We start from the raw sequence: 14,087 nt of genomic DNA, 5'->3' as shown, positions 1-14,087 counted from the left end.
ATTCAGCGCATTGATTAATCTTTAACCCCAACAACTTGATCCAAGGGATGACGTGCAAAATGGACGTACACAGCAGTTCTAGGTCCTTCCACCTAAAGCAGAATTCTTTACTCAGAAGATTCCTGTGAAGATTTCCCCCATGTAGAACAAATGGAGAATCAGTGTTTGTAAATATAAGACCCATTTTTTGGGAAATGTTCAGAAGGAAACAAACTGCTTGGTGATTTTTCATGGAGAGCAGATGGTGTGGTTAATGTGTTTAAGGTAGAGTTAATCAGACAGTATAACCAGGCAGATGCATGAGTATGGTTTTTTTTTTTTGTTTTTCCCTTCTGGAAGGGTCTTAGGTCCACTTATAAATGAAAATGTTTTCCAATGGGACATCCTTAAATTGGATTTCAACAATTCATTGTTGATGATGTTTTAGTAAGAAATATGTTTGAGAATATATTTACTATGCGTTAAGCACAGAATTTATAGAGGAAGCTACATGGTAGCAAGGAAACCAGTGTAAGGGCTTTTTCCATCTTATATTGAGGGCAGGTTTCATAGGAAACTCAGCGACATGAAGACTGCTTGCCTATTCCACAGGTGGACTTTAGCTTTTCTTCTCAGAGTGTGGTCCCCAAACGAGCAGCGCATCAGCAGCACCGGGAGCTTGTTAGAAATGAGACTCGGGGGCCCACCCTGCCCCACTCAAGGTCAAGCTGCCTTTTTACAAGATGCTCTTCCACGCCACGCACAGGCATGCGTGGGAAGCACTGGACCTTAGTGGGGGCTCTCAGACTTGAGTGTAGGGCTTGCTACCTGTTGCTCCCCAAGTTTCTGGTTTGGTAGAGCAGGGTGAGGGCCTGGGAATTTTCATCACCTGAGGGTCTCAGGTGTTGCTGATGCTGCTGGTTTGAGAACCATGAGGCGAAAGCATCCTTTCTATTGCACCCACGTGTGTTCTAACTCCTCCTCCAAACAACCTTTTCATAGCTTTGTAGCCGTATGCTTGAGCTTGGTTGAAGAAAATAATTACAGTGTCTTTTATAGTTTTTAGTGTTGTCCACATTCAAATTGTCAGTATCTAATTTCAGAGGAAAAAATCTCTTTAAATGCCTGTTGGATTTTGACTCTGATTTATGGATAGTTCTCTTTCTTTTCTTTCTGAGTTATACTTTCAATACTTTAAAATTCCTTTGTATAAATAAAATGTTCATATGGTTCAAAAATTAAAACAGCATATTTTAAGGAATCTAACAACTTTGTCTTGTCTAACCTGTCCCCTGGCCCCACAGTAAACTTCTTTATTTCCTGCTAATGTCTGTTGTTCCTTTGTGTAGATAGACACGAATTCCTGTATACTACTTGTACGTTTGCACTCTCTCCTTTTTAAATAAAATGTAGCATACTGTGTAAATTATTCTGCCCCTTGCTATTTTCAGGAATATACTTTTGGGATCTTCCCATATTAGTGTATTAGAAAATAAATGTTTAACAGCTTCAGAATATTCCATTGCATGCCTGTGTCATAGTTTATTGAACTAGCCCTCATTGATGCACATTCGAGTTTTTCCCTAGTCTCTGACAATGGCAGATAACCTGGCATGAATAGCCTTGCACACACATCATTTCGTGTATGTGAGGTGTCTATGTAGGATATCTTGGCAGAAGTAGGATTGCTGGGTCAGTGAGCAATGCAGTTATAATTTTGATCAGTGCTGCTCTCCTTCAGGGTCGTACCATTTTGAACTCCCACAAATAATGCAGTAGAATACCTGTTTCCCCATGGCCTCTCCAACAGACCGTGTTTAACCACCTTTGGATTTATAGCAGTCTGATAGGTGAAAAACGGTAACTCAGTGTAGTTTTAACGTGTATCACTTTGATTATGAAAGAGGCTGAGCACCTTCTCATATGCTTAGAGCCTGTTTCTATTTCTTTTTCTATAAGCTATCTGTTCTTGCCCTTTGCACTTGACACATTTTTCATTTGGATTGCTCTTTTCTAATCAATTTCTTAGAATTTGTAAATTAGATTAGCTCTTTGTGATGTCAGTTGCAGTTTCCCCCAGGTGTCACTTATTTTTTTTCCTTTCATGTATTTTGGTATAGGGCAGGCTTAACAGTTTTATCTTTAAATTTTGGATAGTTAATATTAATCTTTTATGGTGTCTGGATTTTGAATTATAGAAAGGCCTCCAAGACTTGGAATTTGCTCATGTTTTCTTTTAGTACATATATGGTTTCATTTTTACAGTTAACTCTTTGATCCATGTAGAATTTATTCTGGTGTTTGGGGTGATGTATAGATTCAACTTTGTCTTTTTCCATGTGGGTACTAATTATCTTTACCCATTAATATCAGAATGCAATATACCTTTATTGTCTTCCAAACTTCCTGATGTATTGGGGTACACCTTTGGACTTTCTGTTCTGTTCCATTAGTCTTTCTATGCATACTCCAGTACACATTATTGGTTTTATAAAATGTTTTAATATCTTGTAAAACTAGTTTTCCCCTGTCGCCCTTCATTTTCCTGGCAATTCTCGCTTGTTTATTTTTCCATGTGAACTTTAGAATCATTTTGCCTCATTCCAGAAAAAAAACACTTAAAAAAATTGAGATCATGTTAAATTTATAAACTAACATAGGGGGAATTGATATATTTCTGGTGTTGAATTTTCCGATCCAAGAACATTGTATATATTTTCATTTGTGTGATTTTACTCTTGAACCCTTCTGAAGCATTTTAATGTTTTTCTCATAGGTTTTGCCCATTTCTGTTAAATTTGTCTTATGTATTGTATCTTTTTGTTGCCTTTCTAAGTAGATCTTTTTTCCTTTTTCTAAGTAGTTTTGATTGTATGTATGAAGGTTGTTTATTTATACGTAAGTCCAGAAATTGATATACCCTGAAGTTATAAGTAGTTTTTGACAGACTTTAAATTCTGCAAAATCCCTTGTACATTTTTGCCTAAGAGAAAGAAAGACGTGGATGTCAAACTTGCAGTTTAATTCTGTGTCCGCATTTACTAGCTCTGTGGACATCAAGGGGTCTGTTTGACTTCTCTGAGCCTCAGTTTCCTGATCTGTAAAACGAACAATTCTGTCTTTGTTAGAATGTTGGGAGAATTTAAAGAAAAACACGAGAAACTCATCACTTATTGCCACTTCCTCCACCATCATCACCAATGCCAGCCTGGGTTGAGGTTGCTGTCCTTTTTATCTTTTTCCTGCTCTTAGCCATCTCACCTTAAAAAGGAGAAAAAAAGAAACCATGAAGAAAAACAATGAAAATATATTAGGATTAAAATTAAAACAGATAAAAGATTAAAACTGCAGTGGTTCCATTTGAGCGGGATAATCAATGTATTGAGAGAACAAAGCCAGCCCCACCTGTGAGTCCCCTCCTGCTTTCTAGCCTTCCTGCTTTGTGTCCCTTGGATGTACCCTGACAAGGAGGCAATTTAGCATTCCCTGGTGGCCCTGTGTTTCCTGTCACACCATCCTTTCCACCTAGAATGTTCTGCTCCCCAGCTCTGCCAGTTCACAGACACACCGCCCTACAGCCAGGAACACACATCGGTCTCCCCGTGTAGCTCATCTGTCCTGCAGGGGGGCCCTGGATAGACTGGAAACTGTGAGGAGAGAAACTGTGTCCGTCCGGTCCACAGAGAATGGCCAGCAAAATGCCTGGCAACGAGTAGACGCCCAGATTTGTTAACAAATGAACAGTAATTGACTCTCATCTTTGTTTTGCTGTATATTATGCATCTGGGCGGCTCTTACCTCTCCCAGTGCCCTGGAAGCCCCTTGAAGACAAGGATAATGCCATTTCTCAATAATAATAATAACAATAATAACAGTAATGGTGGTACAAGTGATGAGAGGCAGATTATATAAAAGCATATAATAAAGCAATAATTAACATTCATTGAACGTGTATTATGTGGCAGGCAGTGTTATAAAGTCCTGAAGGGGATTATCTCACATAATCTTCAGCAGCCCTACAAGTTGAGTGCTGTCACTATTCAGATGGGGAATACGAGGCACGGAGAGGTCTGGGGACTCGCTCTAGAGCACACAGGCTGGGAAGTGGGAGAGCTGGGGTTCAGACACAGAGGTTGAGTCTGGCAGCCCCCAATTAACCTGTGTCAGGGCTCTGCGCCTGCTCATTGAGTGCAGTCATTTACACAGGTCCTTGAGAGAGTTAGGAGAAGTTATTTCATTACAACTTCTGTTTTGTTCTGTCTCATTTATCTCTGACTCCGTGTTCTCCAGGAGGCTTTATCTGACCATCCTGCCTGGCATGTACTAGGTATTCAATGAAAAGTGATTTTTACTTTTTGTTTGTTTGTTTGTTTTTTTGTCCAGGTTCACAATAAAGGTGCTAAGAAGGAGAATGTAAGACAGGAAAAGAATTAAACATTTGTCCGAGGTAAGTTTTTTATGATTTAATTTTTTTAAGAAAAGAAACTTCTGACTAGTTTTTAAAAATTCCTCTCCATAGCCCGCTTTCTTAAGATGTTAGAGGAGGAGAGTGTTTTAGGAGTATTTAAGTTCATAGAACCTGGGGTTCTTAAGGTGGCTGCATGCCAGAAGCAAGGGCTATTTGAATAAGGTCATTTAAATTCCCAGTATCTCAGTGTTTTAGAGTAGGTACTGAGAGCGATCTGGCAAGTGGAAACCCATAAGCTGGCTGGTAGTTACATGTAGTTGCAACATTCAGTGAAAATTTTGTTCTTTTAAATAGGGAGTTGAAGGGATTGGAAGTTACTTTTGGTGAGATAGCAATACTTCTTTTTCTTAAATGAAAACATGTTGTATTTTCTTATTATAATAATGAGAAAAAATGTCCATCGGTATGAAAAAACATAATGACCGAAGTAAACACCCAACTCCTACCACCCTGAAATGACTGCCATTAATATTTTAGGGAACATACCTTTAGATATTTATGGATATAAAAGTATTTATATACAAATCTTTAAACAAATTGCTTTACATTATATATGGGAGTCTTTTTTTTAATGCAACAATATGTTTTGTACATCTCTACAGATTGTAAAAGCCATGCATAATCAATTCACGATCATTTTACTGGCCACATAATACGCCATTGTTTTGGGCACCATACTTTATTTAATCACTCCTCCGATGACAAAAATTTAGGTGTTTTCTAGTGGATAATAAGATGATGGTGTGTTGATCAATCCTGTACTTGCATCATCTTTTTACTTATTTATCTCCTGTACTTAGTTATCTTCTTAGACATATAACTGCCTAGTCAAAGATTAGACACATTTGAAGTGTTGATACATATGGCTAAACTGTTGTGTTTAAGGACGGCCAATTTATCACTGCCCACCCCCCACCCCCACCCAGATCACTGGCAGAGTCCTGTTTTCCATACCCCTGCCCACACTGAGTTTTTTAGTCTTTTTAATCTTTGCTGTCCAATAGGAGGAAAAATTGTATCTTTTTGAGATAGACTGGAATAAACCTTTTATGTTTCCAAAGACCTTTCAGTTGATATTCTTACTTCTATGAAGAATTTCCTTCTGGAGAACATACCTGTGATTCTCATGCATAAGTGAGACAGTCTTGAACTTTAAATGTCATGAAAATGTTGAAATATGTTGAGTTCTTTGTTTTTATGTCTACTTCCCTGATAACTCATTATAAATATTTTTAAATTATTGACAACTAATTAGTCATTTTGGATACAAAAAGTTTCCCTCTATAGAGTATATAATACCTGTTTTTTATTAATGTATAGTGGAGCTTAATGAAGTTTCAGAAACTTTCAACTTTTTTTTTTTTTTTTAAGATTTTTATTATTGGGGAAGGGGAACAGGACTTTATTGGGGAACAGTGTGTACTTCCAGGACTCTTTTCCAAGTCAAGTTGTCCTTACAGTCTTAGTTGTGGAGGGTGCAGCTCAGCTCCAGGCCCAGTTGCTGTTGCTAGTTGCAGGGGGCATAGCCCACCATCCCTTGCCGGAGTCGAACCGGCAACCTTGTAGTTGAGTGCCCACTGGCCCATGTGGGAATCAAACTGGCAACCTTTGGAGTTAGGAGCACGGAGCTCCAACTGCTTGAGCCACCCGGCCGGCCCCAAAAACTTTTAACTTCTTAACGTCTTTCAAACATGGATACCAATTGCAGAATAGCATACAGAATATGATTTTACAAACTTGAGTGATCATGGAATATTATTGAGTTATGTGAATTGCGTCAATATGTGTTCACATGTAAACCTATGAATATTGATCAGATGTTGTGTCATCTGTCCAAAGGATTTTGCCAGTTTCTGATATGAATGTGAGCTCTAATTTTATGTTTGCTTTAGGTTTTATTTTGATCACATAAGGGTTACTTAAGGAAGATCTCACAAGAAACACACCAGCTTTGTCATTGACCTACTGTTTGTTCTTTAACCTAATAAAAAGCCATTTAAAATTATTTTTTTCCTAGGCATAAAATTCATATTCTTGTAAGATAGATTGCCTTTTATGTGGGTGCTTTTCACTCCAAATTAACATTGGTGAGGCTGGACCAAGTGTGGTTTTTCACCAGCTTACGTCTAGCACCTAGCATGATACCTGGCACCTACATGGCAGACACTCAAGTCGTTTTTGACTGTGTATATTGTCATTGCTAAATTAGAATTAAGATGTGAATGAGAAATACCTTTCATTTTAATGAAGAAATTTAATTTCTTGCAGAAGAAAACCAGCACTTGTGATTTTTAAATGCACCTAAATACAGACAAATGTAATTGCAGTGACACTTGCTACCATAACATTTTGTGATGTTTTGTTTAGACTGTTGATTTGGGCTATATCCCTTTTTTTTTTTTTTCTCGGAATCACATATGCTACTCTGTTTTAAATCGTTTTTGTTTTTTGGTTTTGTTGCTGTTCAGAGCAAAATAGTATCTAAACTAGGTAAGATACTAGATCTTATTAAAGAATCCGATTTATGTTTCATCTTATAGACATGGGGATATTTTTCAGTTTTGTTATTTGAAGACAAGGATAAAGTGAATGCCCCAAAATATGTTTTTAGTTCTAATGGAGAGAAACTGAGTTGTATCTTAATTGTGTGGTTTCACATTTATTAAAATAAAAGTAGAGAAGTAGATTGCCCGCAATTGAGAAGAATGTATAAATCTTTGTCCCATATCCTGCCTATTAAGCTTTTCTGACTGCTACACCAGTTTTTCCACAGCCAAAATAAACAGAAAAGATGGAAAAGTTATCTAATAGATTTAAGCAGGGTTGTGGACTCTTGTTTCATGCATTTTATTTCCACTGGAATATGGGATTCTAAAGAATGCATGAGCTAGTTTTAACTAGTCTTTCAGCAACAGTTATTTGGATGTAAAAGATTTTTAGAAAGATTAAATAATTCCCTAGCGATTTTTATTTGTACTTTAATTTGCTTAACAGCCCTTTCCTTAATAGTCCAAAGTTAAATCTAGGTTGACTTGAAATTAGTGGATCTTTGTTAGTCGGGTCTAAATCAATGAGATTTTGTAGACTTTTCTCTCTGATACCTCATTATGGCTAATGGTATAATCTTGTATTTGTTTTATAAATAACCAAAGTTCTGGGTTCTTGAATCTCTTTTCTGTGGCAATATAGGAATTTGTTTGTTGGTATCTTCTGTTTCACTGATGAGTTAATTTCTTTAAACCCTGCTTCAAAATTCTAATTCTAAAAATAATACTCCTGGAAAGTGAGGAAATACTAGTAGTTAAACTGAAGTCTCAATTAAAATTAAGACTTTATCATTTAGTTCTCCTCTTAGCTGCATTTATAAAAATTTTTATTCTGTTTTAAAACAGATTTTAAGGCATGGTTACATATTTAATGAGTTGGATTTCATGCATTTGTGACAGTTTCTTCCTATTTTAGGCATAAAACTTAAAGTTTAAACTGGCAGTGTAAGTGGTTATTTGATTGGAAAGTTGGAAAGAGGAGTGGTTCTGCCTTCATATACAGAATTTGTGGTGGCAGAGTATGCAGATGAAACTGTTATGATCAGTTAACATGTAGAACTGTGTGTTCTCCTAAAACTGTTTTAAGGGCTTGTATGCAGTACATGATAGATCTCGCAGAGCTAACACTCTGGCTTCTGTACTGTCTGTAACTGAGTTGGTCTCGCACAAATGTCTTATTAACTCAGAATCTTAAGTAGAGTTTCGGGAAAAGGCAGTGGAGAACAGTAGCTTTGGGCCACACGTTCCAGAATGAGCGCCGTGCTTAGTGAGACACCCCAGGGATATCCCAGCCTCTGGATGTCCTATCCCCCTTGAGAAATTGTCTTCCTTCCTCACCATGGAAGCTCTGCCTAGTGTTGTGGCATGATGGACATGTGTCAGGGACTGGGCAGCGGGAGTCGGACTGCCTCTTACTGCAGAGCCTACATTCTGTTTTCAGTAGACTCCCAACCTGGGAGTGTGGCTGAACACCATCGTTTCCTCGTTTCATAGCAATGTCATGACATCTATGGGAGTTCCACGCAAGTTTTTCCTGCTTGCCAGTCTATTCAGAGAGGACATCTAGTTCATGGCGAGAGGGGTGTGTGTGTGTGAAACCCAGTAAGTTTTGTTTTAAATAGATTTCAGTCTATTCTAATGTAGCAAAGTTTTTCAGTCGGAACGTTCTAGCAGCCATCACTCAAACATGAATTGCTGTCAGTGGGAAAGGATATCCTCCTACGTCTTTTCTGCAGTGCTTGAAACCTCCCACTTCCTTTTTCTTTCACCTTAAGAACTGATTACTGACACTTGGGAATTATAATCAGATTGTATCAATCTTTATGGAAAGGTTACCAATTATTGCACTGAAAAATATGCATTTTCTGTAATAGTAAGTGTTTCTCTTGGTGTGTGTCTCTCAGTTCAGGGCTTTTAAATTCACCTGTGAGGTGAATGAATGCTTTGTGTCATGCCCTGATTTAATACTTTTAAAAAAGACTTTACTGATAGCTTTCTTGTCTTCAGTTCTCTGAAAAGGGGGATAATTTATCTAATGTGAACTCTTCATAGGGTCTTTCGGTTGTGTAGCTGTCCTTGGGGTGGAAGAGGGCTGGCGGATGTCAGGTACTCGCACGGTGCTCTGAGCTCTAGGGTGAGTGAGTCTGAGTTTGCAGAGTTGAGAGCAAGGAGCATTTTCATGGGGGGTGTACGTGCCAGGCATTGGGCTCTACCCTTGGTGTGTGCGCCCTCGTTTCGTTCTCACAACTCCGACAGGATCATCACCCTGGCTTTAGGGACTAGGAAGCCTCAGTTAGGAAGTTTGCCCTTGTTCTTGCGGCTTAATAATGTTTACAAACAAAGTGCCTTAAATCCAGATCTCCCTGGCTCCAAAGTCGGTGCTCTCTTATGTACGTTGGCAGAGAAAGGGGTCTCACGGTTGTCAGAATATTTCCATTATTGTAGATAATTGAAATGTTGGACAGAATGAAGAGAAAGCTACTTTGTCATCACCATCTCCATCATTCTCACCATCGTCTTCATTTCTGATGTTCTTCAACGCCGGCTGGTGGAGTCTCGGAGCCTGCCAGGGTGTCTGGCTCACTGTGTTCAATACGACATAGGCTTGTTTAATTTCACAGTGCTTGGAGATGAAAGGTTCATGACGGCCAAGAACAAACAGGCCATCTGTGGGATGCTGATTCTGTCACAGGACAGAATGCTGTTTTTCCTTGCTCTGTGCTAATAAAGAAGCTGGCACATGTTCTCATGAGTTAAAAAGGATTTTGACTTGTTTAAATCTGTGTAATCAAAGGGAAGTGAACAGTTCTGATAAACATTTTCCTTTGTGCAGTCTTTGGTTAATTCCATTTCATACCTGCCAGGGAATTGCAAATTGTATGCTCTTTTGTTCTTTCCTCTTTTTGGGTTTGATTTTACGATTGGTTGTTGTAGGGATTTAGTGGTAGGAAAAGAAATCATTTCCTCATTTGAACAGACTGTGTGTTTTTTTTACAACAGGTAACCCTGTAGCAGGCACAGTGATTGAGCCAGGCCCCTACACAGAGGTGTCACTATATGATTCTGTTCAGTCATTTTTTAAATATAACAGCTCTATTGAGATATAATTCACATACCATAAAGTTCACCCATTTAAAGAATGCAATTCAGTGGGTTTTAGTATATTCACTGTGTTGCGCACTGATCCCCACTGTCTGATTCCTGAACGCTTCATCACCCCAAAAAGAAACCCCATAACCCAGTAGCAGTCACTCTGGCGCCTGGCAACCACTGTCTGTGTCTATGGATTTGCCTATTCTGGACGTCTCATGGAAACAGTCACACAAGATGTGGCCTTTTGTGTCTGGCTTTTTTCACTTAGCATGTTTTTGAGGTTCATCTGTGTTGTAGCGTGTATCAGAATTTCATTCCTTTTTGTTGCCGAATAGTATTCTATTGCATGGATAATATTCTATTATGTATAATATTCTTTTGCCTGCGTTTTGTTCATCCGTTGATGGACAGCTGGGTGCTTTGCACGTTTTGGCTGTTATAAATACTGATGCTGTGAACATTCATGTACCAGTTTGTGGGAGGGCCTGTGTTTTCATTTCTCTTGGATGTTTACCTAGGAATTGAATTGCTGGGCCTGAGAACTCTCCTTGAGAAATTGCCAAACTGTTTTCTGAAGAGGCTGCCTCATTTTACATTTCCATCAGCAATGTTAGAGGATTCCAGTTTCTTCACATCCTTGCCAACATTTGTTACTTCTGATTTTTTTTTTTTATAGCAGCCATCCCAGTGGGTGTAAAAAGCCATCTCATTGTAGTTTTGATTCGCGTTTCTGCAGTGACTAATGATGTTGAACATCTTTTCAGGTGCTTATTGGCCACTTGTGTATCTTCTTTAGAGAAATACCTATTCCAATTCTTTTTCCCATTTTTAAATCGGTTGTCTTTTTATTGTTGAGTTGTAATAGTTCTTTATATATTGTGGGTATACACACACGTGTGCACACACACACACACACACACACATACTTATCAGATATATGAATTGTAATTCTCTTCCTAGTCTGTGGATTGTTTTTTCACTTTCTTGATGTTGTTCTTGAAAGCAAAATGCTTTTAATTTTGATGAAGTCCAATTTATCTATTTTTCTTTGGTTGCTTGTGCAGTCTTCTCTCTGAAGTTTTCTGTAAGTTAAAAAAATCATACCTTATTGCTAGACATCTATTTAAAAAATTGATGCAAAATTGAATAGTCAGCTAGTTAACTAACCATATAGTGTATTAGAGGTAGTAAACATCTTTTGTGTTTTCAAGTATTCTCATCTAATTCAATGTGGGAAGACCAAGTTTCCTAATCTAACACCCAGTGTGCCTTTATTTTTAAATTGGAAAATTGTCTTGTCAGTGTTCCGCCTCTCAGAGTGCATGCGTCATTCTGTGAACGTTTGTGTCTCAGGTACTGAGCATGTGACTGGCGTGGGGATCCAGAGGTGAGTGGAGTGTGGCCCTGTCCTCAAGGAACAGGAGCTCACAGCCATGTCAGAAGCATCCAGAGAGGACAGTGGAGGTACACAGAAGGGGGAGGGCGTACTCTCCTGTGTCTGCGTGAGAGAGCCTCGGAAGAGGAAGCACTTGTGCCCCATCCACAAAGATGGCCCGGCGATCAGAGCTTTTCATTAGGGTCTCCGAGTCTCTCTTCTGGTGACTTGCTGCTGTGTCTCTTCTGGTGACTTGCTGCTGTGTCTGCCACGTGCAGATGTCTTATAGCAGCCGTATTTAGGATTATTGACATAATCAAATGGAAATGTAGGTGTGATGCCTTTGGTGCCTAGAAGTGAGCCTACAGAAAACCACTTTGATTTCTTTAGGTTTTCAGAGTTTTCAGAAAGGAAAATGTTCTGCTTACCAGTTAGTTCCACATGGGTGTGTGTGTGTGTGTGTGTGTGTGTGTGTGTGTGTAAGTCGAAGAAAAGCATTTCCTATAGTCAGCATAAAATGTGAGGCAGGGAGTAACAGTTGTTTGGCTGGAAAGGAAGATTGATTATAGAGTTGGGTGTGTCCTGTTAGGGAATTTAGGTTTTGTCCATATTGACGGGGAGCCGTGGATGAGTCCAGCAGGGGGACAGTGATGTGGTCACTCTGGTTGCTGTGTGATGGATGGTGGGTGCCAGGAGCAGGATGGAAACAGGAGACCCAGGAGGTGGTTACAGAACCCAAGTGAGAGCTGGTGAGGCTCTGAACGAGGGCTTTCCTGGCTGCGCTGGGTAAGACACAACTGGCAGCATTTAGGTGGTATTAGTCCGGAATCCTGGCTACAGGTCATGAGATCCTGCTCAGACTAAGTTAAGTTGAAAGGGGGATTCATTGGAAGGTTCCTGGAAAAGGTCACAAAATGAATGAAATGCTGCAGATACCAGGACATCCATGGCCTTGGGGATTGGAAGTGGTCCTTGTTGGTACAAGGAGTCTTTCCCCATCTTTGTTCCCCGATGTTTCTCCACAGTGTAGGCCCTCTTCACACTTTTCACCCAAGAGGAAGAAAGCGCTGCTCCCTCCCAGGGGCTCTCGTGGCTTTGGGTTTTGTGCCTTCTCTAGGCACTGGCGTCTGTGTGGAAGCTCTCTACCACCATCACGTGGGGAATTCCCAAAAGAAATGGGGAAAAGATTGTTCTGGGTGGAGACGACACAGCCCATCTACTCTGGGAATTCAGAGACTCCCAACCCAGAGATGGAGAAGATGTGAGGAACAACGGTGGGCAGGAAGGTCTTCCAAGTTTGTGGCCATGATGGCACCACCCAAGAATAAGCGTTCGGGGGCAAGCGGGCCGGAGTGCAGTGAGTAGCTGAGTTCGGTTGTAGACGCGCTGAGACCACTTGGGACACAGGGCCCATCTCAGTCTGTGGGTCACATACCTAGTTTTATGATTCTGTGTGGGCTGCTCTGGCTTCCTGCACAGTTAGAAGTGCTGTGAGGACAGGCTGCTGTTCACTTGGCTGTGACTCCAGAGCCCGGCAAACTGCCCTTGGCACTTAGTGGGTGTTCAGGTGAGCGGGCAGCTGGATGGACAGTGCAGACCGCACGGGAGGGCAGGAAATGCAGATTTGTAAGTTACCCGTGGAAGGCTGCATGGTAGACACGCCCGCAGAGTTCTTCTCGCTGGTTAAGGGACGGAAGTTCAGATGTTGTGTAGACCTGTCATTTTCATGTCCAGGTAATGAAATTGGGCTTTTTTCTTCTCTGCCCTGCCTAGTATGTAATGCCACCAATTATCTGACAATCCTGCCAATGATTTTTTATTAATTTTGTGACAGATTGAAATTCGCTTTGTGATAGTTAGGGAAATAAAGGTGATAAAGACAGAAAGATTCTGGTTTCTTTTAAGAATAACTGACTCACAGGATGAAATCTTGGATATGATTTCAGATCACTCCTGTAAACTCTCACAAAAGATGTTTATAAAACACTTGGAACAATACAGATTGTACTAAGAAAATGTGCTTTGATCAACTCTGGAGATACAAAGCAGGGAGCTTAATAAATCAAGTCCATTTGTGAATGGAAAGGACTGGAAGTTCACCTTAAATGTAGGAATTCAGTTCATGTCAAGACTTTATTTTGTATTTTGAATAGCAGATGTTATCTTAGTTTCATCTTTTATATAAAAATAAAATGAATTGCAGATTTCAAATCTTGGCATCTTGAAATCTGACTCCTGATTCTAATCTCTTAATAACCATTGGAACACTAGTCTCAAAGTGGAATTTGACTTTGGTTTTTCACCCTTTAATTTTGAGGTGAGTGTCCCTCCAGCTCTGTCTACCTTCTACATTCAGGGAAACCGAGCCACTGGGAGTTTGGATATGCCATACTATTTATTATTTAAATATTAGAAAAACATAGTTGTGTTTATATAAAATAGTAATATTATGTTCGCACTTGGGAGAGGTGGTTTTTTTGTGTGTGTTTTTTAAAATTTCATTTTAAGACACAAATACAATTGTATTACTTTGTAGTAGGGTGAACAATCCCATCCTACCAACCTGACATGTGACAAGATTTTACAGTAAATTACATATATCTTTAGTGTCTTTGTTTTTTGCCCG

At 39.5% G+C, this 14,087-nt stretch overlaps 1 protein-coding gene across 6 annotated transcripts in view; it reads left to right on the top strand.

Moving 5' to 3' along the window:
• MRTFB (myocardin related transcription factor B) overlaps positions 1 to 14,087 on the top strand; it is a 236,889-nt gene that overhangs the window by 68,941 nt on the left and 153,861 nt on the right. For all 6 annotated transcript variants that reach the window (XM_019750669.2, XM_074322643.1, XM_074322642.1 and 3 more), the window contains one exon: positions 4,363 to 4,426. The gene's annotated coding sequence lies outside the window, so the exon portion shown is untranslated. The remainder of the gene's footprint in view (positions 1 to 4,362; positions 4,427 to 14,087) is intronic.

The sequence above is a fragment of the Rhinolophus sinicus genome, linkage group LG18 (assembly GCF_036562045.2).
Source record: "Rhinolophus sinicus isolate RSC01 linkage group LG18, ASM3656204v1, whole genome shotgun sequence".
Lineage (NCBI taxonomy): Eukaryota > Metazoa > Chordata > Mammalia > Chiroptera > Rhinolophidae > Rhinolophus > Rhinolophus sinicus.
This window is presented reverse-complemented; position numbering and strand designations above follow the sequence as displayed.